The sequence below is a fragment of the Delphinus delphis genome, chromosome 14, assembly GCF_949987515.2.
Source record: "Delphinus delphis chromosome 14, mDelDel1.2, whole genome shotgun sequence".
In the NCBI taxonomy this organism is placed as follows: Eukaryota; Metazoa; Chordata; class Mammalia; order Artiodactyla; family Delphinidae; genus Delphinus; species Delphinus delphis.
The window spans coordinates 75,376,698-75,393,630 of NC_082696.1; the positions used below are offsets into that span (position 1 = coordinate 75,376,698).

At 36.2% G+C, this 16,933-nt stretch overlaps 1 long non-coding RNA gene across 3 annotated transcripts in view; it reads left to right on the top strand.

Moving 5' to 3' along the window:
• LOC132437096 (uncharacterized) overlaps window positions 1-16,933 on the top strand; it is a 459,886-nt gene that overhangs the window by 421,337 nt on the left and 21,616 nt on the right. For all 3 annotated transcript variants that reach the window (XR_009521959.1, XR_009521958.1, XR_009521960.1), the window contains 2 exons: window positions 7,455-7,524; window positions 9,377-9,537. This is a non-coding gene — a long non-coding RNA (uncharacterized lncRNA). The remainder of the gene's footprint in view (window positions 1-7,454; window positions 7,525-9,376; window positions 9,538-16,933) is intronic.

The following is a 16,933-nucleotide window of genomic DNA, read 5'->3' on the forward strand; positions in this document are numbered from 1 at the left end:
GAACACCTCAATACATAATGCAAATGCTAACAGCCGTAAAAGGGGAAATTGACAGTAACACAATTATAGTGGGGACATTAACACCCCACTTTCACCAATGGACAGATCAACCAAAATGAAAATAAATAAGGAAACAGAAGCTTTAAATGATACATTACACAAGATGGACTTAATTGGTATTTATCGGACATTTCATCCAAAAACAATAGAATCTACCTTCTTCTCAAGTACTCACGGAACATTATCCAGGATAGATCATATCTTGGATCACAAAACAAGCCTTGGTAAATTTAAGGAAATTGAACTCATATCAAGTATCTTTTCTGACGACAACACTATGAGACTAGATATCAAATACAGGAAAAAAACTGTAAAAAATAGAAACACATGGAGGCTAAAAGGTACACTACTAAATAAGAGATCACTGAAGAAATCAAAGATGAAATAAAAAAATACATAGAAACAAATGACAATAAAAACATGATGACTGAAAACCACTGGGATGCAGCAAAAGCAATTCTAAGAGGGAAGTTTATAGAAGTACAATCCTAACTCAAGAAACAAGAAACATCTCAAATAAACAACCTAACCTTACACCTAAAGCAATTAGAGAAAGAAGAACAAAAAAACCCCCAAAGTTAGCAGAAGGAAAGAAATCATAAAAGTCAGATCAGAAATAAATGAAAACCCAGTGAATGAAAAATAGCAAAGATCAATAAAACTAAAAAGTGGTGCTTTGAGAAGATAAACAAAATTGATAAATCATTAGCCAGACTTATCAAGAAAAAAAGGGAGAAGACTCAAATCAATAGAAATGAAAAAGGAGAAGTAACAACTGACACTGCAGATATACAAAGGATCATGAGAGATTACTACAAGCAACTATATGCCAATAAAATGGACAACCTGGAAGAAATGGACAAATTCATAGAAAAGCACAACCTTCCAAGACTGAACCAGGAAGAAATAGAAAATATGAACAGAACAATCACAAGCACTGAAACTGAAACTGTGATTAAAAACCTTCCAAAAAACAAAAGCCCATGACCAGATGGATTCACAGGTGAATTCTATCAAACATTTAAAGACGAGCTAACACCTATCCTTCTCAAACTCTTCCAAAATATAGCAGAGGGAGGAACACTCCCAAACTCATTCTACGAGGCCACCATCACCATGATACCAAAACCAGACAAGTATGTCACAAAGAAAACTACAGGCCAATATCACTGATGAACATAGATGCAAAAATCCTCAACAAAATACTAGCAAACAGAATCCAACAGCACATTAAAAGGATCATACACCATGGTCAAGTGGGGTTTACCCCAGGAATGCAAGGATTCTTCAATATATGCAAATCAATCAATGTGATAAACCATATTAACAAATTGAAGGATGAAAACAATATGATAATCTCAATAGATGCAGAAAAAGCTTTCAACAAAATTCATCAGCCATTTATGATAAAAACTCTCCAGAAAGTAGGCAGAGAGGGAACTTACCTCAACATAATAAAGGTCATATATGACAAACCCACAGCCAACATTGTTCTCAATGGTGAAAAACTGAAGCCGTTTCCACTAAGATCAGGAGCAAGTTTGCCTTCTCTCACCATTATTATTCAACATAGTTTTGGAAGTTTTAACCACAGCAATCAGAGAATAAAGAGAAATAAAAGGAATCCAAATCGGAAAATAAGAAGTAAAGCTGTCACTGTTTGCAGATGACATGATACTGTACATAGAGAATCATAAAGATGTATGGTGTATGGACACCAAGGGGATAAAGAGGTGGGGCTGGGGGGTGGTGGTGTGATGAATTGAGAGATTGGGATTGACATGTATACAGTGATGTGTATAAAATGGATGACTAATAACCTGCTGTATAAAAAATTAATTAAATTAAAAACAATGCCTAGCTAAGGAGATAAAAGACCTGTATGAAGAAAACTATAAGACACTGATGAAAGAAAGTAAAGCTGATACAAACAGTTGGAGAGATATACCATGTTCTTGGATTGGAAGAATCAGCATTGTGAAAATGACTATACTACCCAAAGCAATCTACAGATTCAATGCAATCCCTATCAAACTACCAATGACATTTTTCACAGAAGTAGAACAAAAAATTCCACAATTTGTATGGAAACAAAAAGACCCGAAGAGACAAACAATCTTGAGAAAGAAAAATGGAGCTGGAGGAATCAGGCTCCCTGACTTCAGACTCTACTACAAAGCTACAGTAATCAAGACAGTCTGGTACTGGCACAAAAACAGAAATATAGATCAGTGGAACAGGAAAGAAAGTCCAGAGATAAACCCATGCACATATGGTCACCTTATCTTTGACAAAGGAGGCAAGAATATACAATGGAGAAAAGACAGCCTCTTCAATAAGTGGTGCCGGGAAAACTTGACAGCTACATGTAAAAGAATGAAATTAGAACACTCCCTAACACCATACACAAAAATAAACTCAAAATGGATTAAAGACCTAAATGTAAGCCCAGACACTGTAAAACTCTTAGAGAAAACATAGGCAGAACACTCTATGACATAAATCACAGCAAGATCCTTTTTGACCCACCTCCTAGAGAAATGGAAATAAAAATTAAAGTAAACTAATGGCAACTAATGAAACTTAAAAGCTTTTGCACAGCAAATAAAAACGTAAAGAAGACGAAAAGACAGCCCTCAGAATGGAGAAAATATTTGTGATTGAAGCAAGAGACAAAGGATTAATCTCTAAAGTATACAATCAGCTCATGCAACTGAATATCAAAAAAACAAACAACCCAATCCAAAAATGGGCAGAAGACCTAAATAGACATTTCTTCAAAGATGATATATAGATTGCCAAGAAACACATGAAAGGATGCTCAACATCACTAATCATTAGAGAAATGCAAATCAAAACTACAATGAGGTATCACCTCCACCAGTCAGAGTGGCCACCATCAGAAAATCTACAAACAATAAATGCTGGAGGGGGTGTGGAGAAAAGAAAACCCTCTTGTACTGTTGGTGGGAATGTAAATTGATACAGCCACTATGGAGAACAGTATGGAGATTCCTTAAAAATCTTAAAATAGAGCTACCGTATGACCCAGGAATCCCATACTGGGCATATACCCTGAGAAATCTATAATTCTAAAAGAGTCATGTACCACAATGTTCATTGCAACACTATTTTCAATAGCCAGGACATGGAAGCAACCTAAGTGTCCATTGACAGATGAATGGATAAAGAAGATGTGGCACATATATACAATGGAATATTACTCAGCCATAAAAAGAAACGAAACTGAGTTATTTGTAGTGAGGTGGATGGACCTAGAGACCGTCATCCAGAGTGAAGTAAGTCAGAAAGAGAAAAACAAATACCATATGTTAACACACATATATGGAATGTAAAAAAAAAAATTGTTTCTGAAGAACCTAGGGACAGGACAGGAATAAAGTCACTGATGTAGAGAATGGACTTGAGGACATGTGGAGGGGGTAGGGTAAGCTGGGAAGAAGTGAGAGAGTGACATTGACATATATGCACTAACAAATATAAAAGAGATAGCTAATGGGAAACAGCCACATAGCACAGGGAGATCAGCTCCATGCTTTGTGACCACCTAGAGGGGTGGGATAGGGAGGGTGGGAGGAAGATGCAAGAGGGAAGGGATATGGGGATATATGTATATGTATAGCTGACTCACTTTGTTATAAAGCAGAAACCAACACACCAATGTAAAGCAATTATACTCCAATAAAGATGTTAACAAAAAAATTTTTTTTAATGAATCACTCTTTTTCAAGTTAAATGACAATAAATTTGAGTTCCTTTGGAGCATGGAACTGTCTTGAGCAATCTGGTAATCTCTGTTGTACTTATATCTGTACTTGTCATATATGTACTTGTGTACTTACTGATTTAAGACTTTATGACACTTTTCACCATTACCCTTCTTAATTCAGAGAAATTAAACTAGTGGACTCTCTTTTTTCTTTCCTTTTCTTATCATTCCTTTAAATAGATGAACTTATTTGTTTTATTATGTGTGGCAGAAAACTCATTATTCTTATTGAAACGTTGCTTGTACTGTAAAACTAAATGAATTCCCTTAAAGAATCCTAGAAATAGGCATTGACTGACAAATGACAATGCAGAAAAGCCTTTAGATCATTTCTTACGGTGGGTATGTTTGCCAAGTAGCTTTCTAAAATGGTTGTACCAATGTACCCATCCACTAGTGGTATATGAGGGCTTCAGGTGTTCCAAATCCTCACCAATACTTTGTCAGTGTTATCAGTCTTTAAAGTTTTAGCTAGCTTGGTGAATATGTGCGATATTTCATTGTGATTTTAATTTTTTTTAAGTTTTTTTTTTGATGTGGACCATTTTTAAAGTCTTTATTGAATTTGTTACATTATTGCTTCTCTTTTTTTATATTTTGGTTTTTTGGCCACAAGTCATGTGGGATCTTAGCTCTTTGACCAGGGATCACACCCGCATTCCCTGCATTGGAAGGCGAAGTCCTAACCATTGACCACCAGGGAATTATGCTTTGTGATTTTAATTTTCATTTCCCTGATGAGTAATGAGATGCCAATGCATAACATATTGGCTGTTTGGATATATTTTTTTGTGAACGTGTCTATTAAAGTCTTTTGCCCCGCACATCTGTAGCTTAGGAGAGAAAAAGGACGCAAGGTATAATTTTAAGGAAATTTTGGGATTTCTTCTCAATGGACCCTTTCTCTGCATTATCCTGTGCCCCAAACCCTACCTGATCAGCCCCAAATCAGATTTCTGTTTCTTGTATTCAGTGATACCACCACTCTCTACTTGGGCTCTATCTTCCTGGGCCGTATTTGGAAATATTCTCAGGGAGATAGCCCAGGTGAATATGAACTCATATTATGTGCTTTCCATCTTTCAAAATTCATAGTCCCATATTGGTTGCCATCCACGGCCCGAAAGAGTTGTTATACATATTTTTACACAGTTATAATGGCAGTTAATGGGGAAGGATGAATCTGATACCGGTTCTTAACTGTCTCTGGAACCACTGCTCCTCAAGTATTTTTTATTGTTCTGTTTATTCTTATTTTATAATTTTTAGTTCTGTGTTCTTTGGTTTTTCTCTTAAAAGTTATCCTTGAGGTTAAAACATTCATCCTTAACTTATTAACACTGAATACAAATTAGTATTTTTTCACTTTATGATAATACTTGGAACTTCAAACTTTAAAGTCCTTTTATTCTCCTCTCGTCTTTTATGTTATAGTTGCCATGCATTTTAATTCTACATATATATTTGATTCTACAAGGCTTGTTATTGGTCTTTACATAGTAAATGATCTTTTATACTTACCTGCATATTTACACTTTCTAGTATTCTTTCTTTTTTTCCTGCAATTCTCTATGATTTAAGATTATTTTCTTTCTACTGAAAAAATTCCTTTTGATGTTTCTTTAACTTCTTTCCGTTTCTTTCATTATTGATTACCTTATTTTTTTTAACATCTTTATTGGCGTATAATTGCTTTACAATGGTGTGTTGGTTTCTGCTGTATAACAAAGTGAATCAGCTATACATATACATATATCCCCATATCTCCTCCCTCTTGCGTCTCCCTCCCACCCTCGCTATCCCACCCCTCTAGGTGGTCACAAAGTACCGAGCTGATCTCCCTGTGCTATGTGGCTGCTTCCCACTAGCTATTTTACCTTGGATTACCTTATTTTTTGAAGGTTAATTTCACAAAGTGTAGCATTTTAGGTTGGCAGTGGGGGTTTTGGGGGGTTTTTTGGTCTTTTTTGGCATGGTAGAGGTGTCATTCTATTGTCCACTAGCTTCTGGTTTTTTCTGTTGCTATCAGTATTGGTTTTGCTCTGATTTATTGTTATCTGGTAGCTTATAAGATTTTATCTTTTTTTTTTTTAAATTAGCATTTTTACTGTGATGCATCTAAGTAGGATTTACTTTTGATTTATCTTGCTTAAGGTTCCTAACCCTTTTTGAATTTCTGGCCTGATTCCTTCTGTCCATTTTGAAGTACTCTGATCCACTGTCTCTTCAAATAATGCTTCTTCCTTCAAACTCTTTCTCGCTTATGGAACTCCCGACTACATGTATGACCTTTTTCTGATGATCTTTTCACTATGTTTCATTTTTCCTTAATTCCCTTGTATATATTTTCCATTAATTACTTTCCATGTTTCAGTCCAAATATTTTCTATTGACATGTCCTCAAGTTCACTAATTCCTTTTTTTACCTGTGTCTTATCAGCTGTGATAAATTGGATTGTCTGAATTCATTTATATTTATTATCCGGTCTTTCTCTTTGTCCTGTTCCTTGGTATTATTGGTAATTTTTAAATTGAATGTTCAACATTGTGCATTAAAATGTCTTGGTTGGGAGATCAACTCAATGCTTTGTGAAGACCTAAAGGGATGGGATAGGGAGGGTGAGAGGGAGACTCAAGAGGGAGGGGATATGGGGACATGCGTATGCATATAGCTGATTCACTTTGTTGTACAGCAGAAACTAACACAACATTGTAAAACAATTATACTCCAAAAAAGTTGTGAAAATAATAAACAAATAAAAAACAAAATGTCCTTGTTGCCTCAGCACCTCCTGAGTAATTTCAAGGAACTTTAGCAATCTGACTAACTATCAGATTCTTGATTCCTAATTTTGCAAATAACAAAGTAACACAAATGTCAGAAAGCCTTTTTATATATTAATGCCTCTCCATTACATATTACATTATATGTACCTATTAATACATTATTATTCTATATTAAATTTATTTCTGTCACTGATGACACAAGTATTTTCCCCTTATTAAAAACCACCTTCTATTACATATCATTTATCACTCTTTTTATGAAAGTTAACTGTAGCCAAAAAAAAAAAAAAGACCCAAACAAACAAAAATTTAAATTTGGGAAGAAGGAACTGATACTTCACTTATACCTTTTACAAGCTTATCAGTTTACACTGCAGAACTCTTTTCCCCATTTCCTTTCTTTTTATGATTCTTTCACTGTTCCAGGGCTATCATATACAGATACAAAGAAAATTAACAATGTCCTTTTACCTTTCATATTCTTCAAAATCTTATAACATTGTGAGTTTGGGCTCCTTTCTATGTCTACTGTATTCAGTGCATCAGAAAATTAGACTTTAAAATTACACTTTCTCTTTCTGGCTAGTGTCAGTCTTATGCTTGTTAGAAGAGAACATTCTTTTAAAGCCAGATTTCCCATGAAAAAAGGTTAGATTGACTTCACTGACAAACACATCCTGGTAACATGTATGCCTGAGGAAATCGTGTAAGAAACAGTTATGTCGGCCTGCTTAGAGTTAAAAAGAAACTGTATTTGATACACTTTCACATTAATATGAATACTAGGTATCTAACCCTCAAATGCTGTTTGCTAAAGGTGTTTTGCAGAAGGACTTGACATCAAAAAGGACATCTAGAGAACAGCAACCCAGAGGGATGTATGCAAGGTAAGCAGGCTATCTCAGGCCTAAGGATTTGGGGTGTGATTATCTCAATTCAAAACATTCTAGGGGACTGTGTTCCCCTCTTCTAACTCTCCTCATCTTGGCTAGCACAGACCTAGGGTCAAAATCCTAACAAAGAATCTGCAAAATAATAGGCCTCCAGAACTGATTTCCTCCCTGCTGCGCTGAATTTCAATTATCTCACCACTGCTGTAGGAGTGCAGTTTTCCAACTAACATTTCACTGAGAATGCCAGGGGACTACAGGGGAGAGAGGAGGATGGAGAGCCTTCTTGATCCTTTATCACTTAAAGAAATGCACAGACAAAGATGAAAGTAGTTTGACACCTATAATCCCTTGAGAAGAAGACTGAGGACCTGGCTGTCAACTTAAATACCACTTGAGAGCACACAAAACAAATGAAAGGAAGTCAAAAGGTACATCAGACAAAAACAAAGGTTGGCATTGAGAAAGGCCAGCCCACAAGACAGCAGAGATAAGATTTGAGACCTGAGAGCATCAGAGCAGATATAAAATATCTGAATTTCCAGAATAATTGACTGTGAGGTTGTTATGGCTCCTTCTGTCTTTGCTGCCCTTTCCTGCTCTTTCTTTGGAAGGAAACATATAGTTCAAGCCCTACAGGAGCTCTCTTAGCACATGGTAGTGGTTAAAATTATGAAATGTGAAGTCAGACAGACCAGAGTTCAATTCCCAGCTGCCACTTGCTAGACTCAATGAACTGGATCAATGGGCTCAACCATCCTGAACCTTAATTTCTTTATGGGTAACTTCCTACTCCACAGGACTATTATATCTGTTAGCAATGGGCAGCACTAAGCCTTGTGGGTAATTCTATAGACATGTTAAAGAGATATTTGAAAGATCAACTTTGTGCTTTTGGGATGGATATTATGAAATATGGGCTGGCTGAGCTTGAGGAGCAATCTTTCTGACCGTGCCTGGGTCAGAAGACATCATTTTGCTGCATTACCATGGGTGTAGGAATGAGGGCAGCATATTTGAATTTGTCACTATAACGAGATACTAGGGTAAGCCCTGTATAAGCAGGAGAACCATTCCTATGCATTTTACAATACATGTTATCATGGGAACATGTATTAAGCATGATAACAAAATATCACCTTGAACAAAGATTTGTTGTTACCTGCTATGTTCAGGGCAATGGCTTAGGTACTGGGAATTCAACCGTCTTCAAGGTCAGCCAAGAGATGGATACCTAATTAGCACTGAGTTACACCATACCTCACCCCTGCACGTATACATAAAGAATTGTTGTTACTAAATTATGTTTAGGTGTGGTAACATCAGCTTTATGGACAGTGTTATAAAAAAGATCCCTAAGAAATGTGCTGAATTGTGAGAATGCTGTTGATTAAATCACAAAGAGTTCTCTTTACACAGCCTCAGGATAAAATTCTGCCTGATCCTAGTTTAAAGAATAGTTGTAATTCTCTTAAGAAATTGATTTGTTTTATCCAGGGGATATTGCGACTCTTGTTAAGTGACAGATTCCTTGTTTGCAACTGGTTTATGGAAAAGCAGTAAACTATGGCCCAATCATGGTAAATCCGTAGGTCACAATAATATTCATTTTAACATCATATTGTTATAATTTAAGTATTTTTGAAAATTGCCTGAAATATTTTCTGAAGCATCAAAAGGTACAAATAAGTACCCAATTAGCTGGTTTTGAGCCATTTTCACATGGCCTGCGAGAGAGGATGGCTGGTCCTCTCACTGAGTTAAAGGAAGTGGTATCTACAGATGAGAGTCACACTGAAGAGAGTATTTTGTGCCTTCTTATATTCTTCTGCTCTTTCTTTTACCTCAGTGTTACACCAGCATTCCTTAGAAGAGAAGAGTAAAACAAAGAGGAATTCTGGGCTGGTGGCCACAGAGTAATTCTGGAAAACTTGTGGAGGTCCATGCTGAGCTTTCAGATGGACAACTCTGGAAACTGATACCATCCCATGGGTGTCATGAAAGAGCAAGGTAAGGACAACAGAAGACCTAGTCACATGTCTCCAGCACAGCATCTAATTCCCTCTCAACTGTAAAACTGTGTCCCAGTCATCATTCCCTGAATTGCATTTGTATATGATAGAGTCAAATTATTTAGCACAAAACAACTAGAGGAATAGGCTACAACAGCACTTTCAAACTATGTTTCTGAGATACAGTTTCACAAGAGCTGTTAAGGAGTCATCCTCAAATTTAAATCAAAAATTGTTTTATGATCAAATATATTTAGAATATTTTAGGTTGATCAAAGATTTTTAAAAATGTATTTGTTTTGTTTTGCTGTGAAATCTCTCCTAATGCACTCTGTAAATATCCAGGAGGGAAATGTACTTGAATGAGTCATTTTCCCAAATTGTTTGCCCACAGAACACACTTTCTCTGAACTAAGAGCAACTAAATATCACAATAGTCTAGTGTTCTGTGGAATACAGTTAGGAAAATTATGGTTTCTAGTAAGAATAATAGAGTTCTTGAAGTTTTAGTGAGTTACAGAAAACACATCATTTCTGATAAGAAATTAAAATGCAGTAATAACTTTTTAAAATTTAAAATAATTAAACTATAAGGTTGGACTAAATATTTTATGACAAATTTCGTTCTAAATTTAAAAATCATTTTGAAAGAAATTTTTATATCTCTAGCAAAATAATTGGTACCACTTTAACATACGACTTCCCCCTAAAAATATACAGATTCACACACACACACACAGATACAAAAAAAAAGTATATCAACACTCAGATATATACAGAATACTTTAAAATGTTAAAAATATACAAGAAGGCTTGATAAGAGTCAGGCCCAAGTATTAATTATAATTAAGTAGATTAAATAAAGTAATTCCATGTATAATAAAGTTGAAACTCAGAGAACAATAAAAAGAATAATGCAAATAATAGTTTTGAAAATACAAAGTACATTCACAAATTTTTACAAAAAGTTTTGTTTCATTGTCCCTGTACCTAAGCTCCTGTATGATGGTTTTTAAGTAATAGACAGTAGAAACTCCTGGGGAAAGGCTTCTGATTCAAGATGCCACACTTAGCTCATCTATTTACCTCTTCTTCTTCCCAGAACCACAGTAAAATGATCACAAGATAATATAAAATGGTTTACATGCCAATAGTCATGAAGAAAATAGAAGGGGGTTAACAGCAGACACAGAGTCCAATACATTTCTAGGAGACGTTCTATAATAGGTAGAATAATGGCCCACAATGATGTCCACACTTCAATCCCAAGAACCTGTGGATATGTTACCTTATATGGCAGAAGGTATTTTGCCAATATGATTAAGGTTACAGATCTTGAGATAGACTACTCTGGATTATTCAGGTAGGCCCAATCTAATCACATGAGTCCTTGAAAGCAAAGAACTTTTCTTGGCTTTGGACAGAGACAGAAGTGGGGCTGGGAGGAGAGTGCAGGGCTGGAGAGAAAAATGCAGCACTGTTGGTTTTGAAGATGTAGGAAAGGGGTCGTGAGCCAACAAACGCAAGCAACCTCTAGAAGCTGGAAAAAGCAAGGAAACGGATTCTCCTCTCGCGCTTTTAGAAAGGAAGGAAACCCTAGTGACACATTGATTTTAGTCCTGTGAAATGCGCAATGGACTTCTGGCCTCTAGAACTGTAAAATAAAAAAGTTGTGCTGTTTTAAGCTACTATCTTCAGGGTAGTTTGTCATAACTACAATATAAAACTAATATATACCTAATGCACGGATACTGGTTGATGAAGCAGGACAGAAAAAGCTGTGATCCAGCATTTGCCAGCATGGGACAATGCCAAAGAGGAAAAGAAAGAAGAAATATGAAGTTTTAGAAGATCAATAAAATGTCTCGATATCAAACATGAAGTTCCAAAAAGATGATATAGGAAACACAAGACAGGAAGTCGGAAAGAAATAATGTAAGTGAGGTTCCCAGAATTAAGTGAGGACAAAAGTCTTCAGATTAAAAGGGTCCACCAGTTGCCCAGTTTATGAATCACTGAATGAAGACCTACTACCAGATACATCACTGTGAAATGTCTGAATCATTTTAGGAAGAAGAAATGATGCTAAACATTTAGAAAAGAAGATAAATGACCTTTAGAAAGTAGAGAAAATAAGATTGTCAAGGACAAGCAACATCAAATATTGAAGGTCAATGGACAAATACACTCAAAGCCTTGAGGGAAATTATTTTCATGAATTTTGTACAAAAGCCAAACTATCAATTAAATGTGGTGACACATAAACCTCAGACTGAAGATTAATCTGACAAGTTTTTTCATGCACATTTTCTTAGGAAGTTCAGGAAAATGGAGCGGTGAACCAAGGAACAAAAGATCTAGGTCAGTGGCACGAACTCAGAAAGCAAAAGCAGTTGCTGAACTACAGCTCAGCCACAGGCTGGCAGAGCAAAAGACCTGGCAGGCCAACCTGACCTGGAAGAAGGAGGCCTCCAAAAGGTAGCCTTTGGGAAAGAAGGGGTTAGATTCCACATCCACCCATGCCTTATCACCTCCGTCACTCCATCTCCTACACACCATCGTCATCTCAAGTCTGAACTAGTACAGAAGCCTCTTAAATGCTCCCTGCTTCTAGTGCCCCCATATATTCTAACTATAACATCCAGAGCTATCTTTTGTTTAACATTTTTAAAATTGAAGTATACTTAATTTACAGTGTTGTATTAGTTTCAGGTATAGAGCAAAGTGATTCAGTTATACATATAACTGAAGTTACATATAACTGAAGACTCAGGGGCAGCTCCAGTCTTTATGGTCTTCCCTCCAGGACCCGGCTGGTGGAGCGGCCTGTCTGGAATATGCCAGACAAAGGCGTTCTTGACTTTTTTTTCCTGCTGTGGACTCCTGGCAATTTTGTGAAGCTTACGGACCCTTCCCAGAACAATATTTTTAAACATAATAAAATCACATTAAACTATATTTAAGTTAAAAATACATATATTGTATGTATGTATAATTTTCTATTATACGTAATTTTCCATTATAGGTTACTATAGGATATTGAATATAGTTTCTTGTGCTATACAGTAGGTCTTTGTTGTTTATCTATTTTATATACAGTGGTGTGACTATGTTAAACCCAAATTCCTAATGTCTCCCCCCACATCCACCGCTATCCCCTTTGGTAACCATAGGTTTGTTTTCTATGTCTGTGAGTCTATTTCTGTTTTGTAAATAAGTTCATTTATATCATTTTTTTTAATGCCACATATAAGTGACATCATATGATATTTGTCTTTCTCTGTTTGATATTTCATTTAATATCATATCTCTAGGTCCTTCCATGTTGCTGCAAATGGCATTATTTCATTCTTTGTTATGGCTGTGTAATATTCCATTGTGCATATATACCACATCTTCTTTATCCATTCATTTGTTGATACACACATAGGTTGCTTCCATGTCTTGGCTATTGTTAAGAGTGCTGCTATGAATGTTGGGGTGCATGTATCTTCTCTATTTAAAGTTTTCATTTTTTTCAGATATATAGCTAGGAGTGGGATTGCTGGATCATATGATAGCTCTGTTTTTAGTGTTTTAAGGAACCTCCATACTTTTCTCTACAGTGGGTGCACCAATTTACATTCCCACCAACAGTGTAGGAGGGTTCCCTTTTCTCCACACCCTTTCCAGCATTTATTACTTGTAGACATTTTAATGATGTCCATTCTGACCAGAGTGAGGTGGTACCTCTGTGTAGTTTTGATTTGCATTTATGTAATAATTAGCAGTGTTGAGCTTCTTTTCATGGGCCTATTGGGCATCTATATGTCTTCTTTGGAGAAATGTTTTTTTAGGTCTTCTGCCCATTTCTTGACTGGGTTGTTTGTGTTTTTTTGATATTAAGCTGTATGAGCTGTTTGTACATTTTGGAAATGAATTCTTGGTCGGTAGCAACATTTGCAAATATTTTCTGCTAGTCTGTAGGTTGTTTTTCCTTTTCTTGGTGGTTTCCCAGAGCTATCTTTTTGACACATCAAACTGAACATGTTACTCATGCTCAAAACCCAATGGTTTCCCATCATACTTAGAGCAAAATTCTATTCTTCGGCCCACAAGCATCTAACAGGTTTGGCCACTGGCTGACACGAACTCCAGTTTTATTTCTTATCATTATTACCTTTCTCACATTTTTTTCAACAGTAATGTCCTTTTGGGGCTCATCCAACATGACAAGCACTTCTTACCTCAGTACCATCACCCTTGATTTTTTTTTTTAACAAATTGATTGGAGTATAATTGCTTCACTATGGTGTCTTAGATTCTGCTTTATAACAAAGTGAATCACCTATATATATACATGTATCCGCATATCTCCTCCCTCTTGCGTCTCCCTCCCACACTCCCTATCCCACTGCTCTAGGTGGTTACAAAGCACCGAGCTGATCTCCCTGGGCTATGCACCTGCTTCCCACTAGCTATCTGTTTTACATTGGGTAGTATATATATGTCCATGCCACTCTCTCACTTCGTCCCAGCTTAGCCTTCCCACTCCCTGCATCCTCAAGTCCATTCTCTACATCTGTGTCTTCATTGCTGTCCTGCCCCTAAGTTATTCAGAACCTTTTTTTTTTTTTGATTGCATATACATGTGTTAACATATGGTATTTGTTTTTCTCTTTCTGACTGACTTCACTCTGGATGACAGCTTCTAGGTCCATCCACCTCACTACAAATAACTCAATTGTGTTTCTTTTTATGGCTGAGTAATATTCCATTGTATATATGTGACAAAACTTCTCTATCCATTCATCTGTCGATGGACACTTAGGTTGCGTCAACGTCCTGGCTATTGTAAGTAGTGCTGCAATGAATATTGTGGTACATGACTCGTTTTGATTTATGGTTTTCTCAGGGTATATGCCCAGTAGTAGGATTGCTGGGTCATATGGTAGTTTTATTTTTAGTATTTTAAGAAACATCCATACTGTTCTCCATAGTGGCTGTATCAATTTACATTGCCACCACCAGTGCAAGAGGGTTCCCTTTTTCCACACCCTCTCCAGCATTTATTGTTTCTAGATTTTTTGATGATGGCCATTCTGACTAGTGTGAGATGATATCTCATTGTAATTTTGATTTGCATTTCTCTAATGATTAATGATGTTGAGCATTCTTTCATGTGTCTGTTGGCAATCTGTATATCTTCTTTGGAGAAATATCTATTAGGTCTTCTGCCCATTTTTGGATTGGGTTGTTTATTGGTAGTGAGCAGCATGAGCAGCTTGTAAATTTTGGAGATTAATCCTTTGTCAGTTGCTTCATTTGCAAATATTTTCTCCCATTCTGAGGGTTGTCTTTTTGTCTTGCTTATAGCTTCCTTTGCTGTGCAAAAGCTTTTAAGCTTCATTATGTCTCATTTGTTTATTTTTGTTTTTATTTCCATTTCTCTGGGAGGTGGGTCAAAAAGGATCTTGCTGTGATTTATGTCATAGAGTGTTCCGCCTATGTTTTCCTCTAAGTGTTTGATAGTGTCTGGCCTTGCATTTAGGTCTTTACTCTATTTTGAGTTTATTTTTGTGTGTGGTGTTAGGGAGTCTTCTAATTTCATTCTTTTACATGTAGTTGCCCAGTTTTCCCAGCACCACTTATTGAAGAGGTTGTCTTTTCTCCATTGTATATTCTTGCTTCCTTTATCAAAAATAAGGTGACCATATGTGCGTGGGTTTACCTCTGGGCTTTATATCCTGATCCATTGATCTATATTTCTGTTTTTGTGCCAGTACCGTACTGTCTTGATTACTGTAGCTTTGTAGTATAGTCTGAAGTCCAGGAGCCTGATTCCTCTAGCTCTTGTTTTGCTTTCACAAGATTGCTTGGCTATTCAGGGTCTTTTGTGTTTCCATACAAATTGTGGAATTTTTTGTTCTAGTTCTGTGAAAAATGCCATTGGTAGTTTGATAGGGATTGCATTGAATCTGTAGATTCCTGTGGGTCATGTAGTCATTTTCACAATGTTGATTCTTCCAATCCAAGAACATGGTATATCTCTCCATCTGTTTGCTTCATCTTTGCTTTCTTTCATCAGTGTCTTATAGTTTTCTGCATACAGGTCTTTTGTCTCCTTCGGTAGGTTTATTCTTTGGTACTTTATTCTTTTTGTTGCAGTGGTACATGGGAGTGTTTTCTTAATTTCTCTTTCAGATTTTTCATCATTAGTGTAAAGGAATGAGAGAGATATCTGTGCATTCGTTTTGTATCCTGCTACTTTACCAAATTCATTGATTAGCTCTAGTAGTTTTCTGGTAGCATTTTAGGATTCTCTCTGTATAGTATCATGTCATCTGCAAACAGTGACAGCTTTACTTCTTCTTTTCCAATTTGGATTCCTTTTATTTATTTTTCTTCTCTGATTGCTGTGGCTAAAACATCCAAAACTATGTTGAATAAGAGTCGTGAGAGTTGGCAACCTTGTCTTGTTCCTGATCTTAGTGAAAATGGTTTCAGTTTTTCAGCATTGAGAATGATGTTGGCTGTGGGTTTGTTATATATGGCCATTATTATGTTGAGTTAAGTTCCCTCTATGCATACTTTCTATAAATGGGTGCTGAAGTTTGTCAAAAGATTTTTCTGCATCTATTGAGATGATCATATGGTTTTTCTCCTTCAATTTGTTAATATGGTTTATCACATTGATTGATTTGCATATATTGAAGAATCCTTGCATTCCTGTGATAAACCCCACTTGATCATGGTATATGATCCTTTTCATGTGCTGTTGGTTTCTGTTTGCTAGTATTTTCTTGAGGATTTTTGCATCTATGTTCATCAGTGATATTGGCCTATAGTTTTCTGACTTTGTGACATCCTTGTCTGGTTTTGGTATCAAGGTGATGGTGGCCTCGTAGAAGGAATTTGGGAGTGTTCCTCCCTCTGCTATATTTTGGAAGAGTTTGAGAAGGATAGGTGTTAGTTGTTCTCTAAATGTTTGATAGAGTTCGCCTTTGAAGCCATCTGGTCCTGGGCTTTTGTTTGTTGGAAGGTTTTTAATCACAGTCTCAATTTCAGTGCTTGTGATTGATCTGTTTGTATTTTCTATTTCTTCCTGGTTCAGATTCGGAAGGTTGTGCTTTACTAAGAATTTGTCCATTTCTTCCAGGTTGTCCATTTTATTTTCATATAGTTGCTTGTAGTAGTCTCTCATGATTTTTTATATTTCTTCTATGTCAGTTGTTACTTTCTTTTTCATTTCTGATTCTACTGATTTGAGTCTTCTCCCTTTTTTTCTTGATGCGTCTGGCTAATAGTTTATTAATACTGTTTATCTTCTCAAAGAACCAGCTTTTAGTTTTATTGACCTTTGCTATTGTTTCCTTCATTTCTTTTTCATCAATTTCTGATGAAGAAATCTTTAT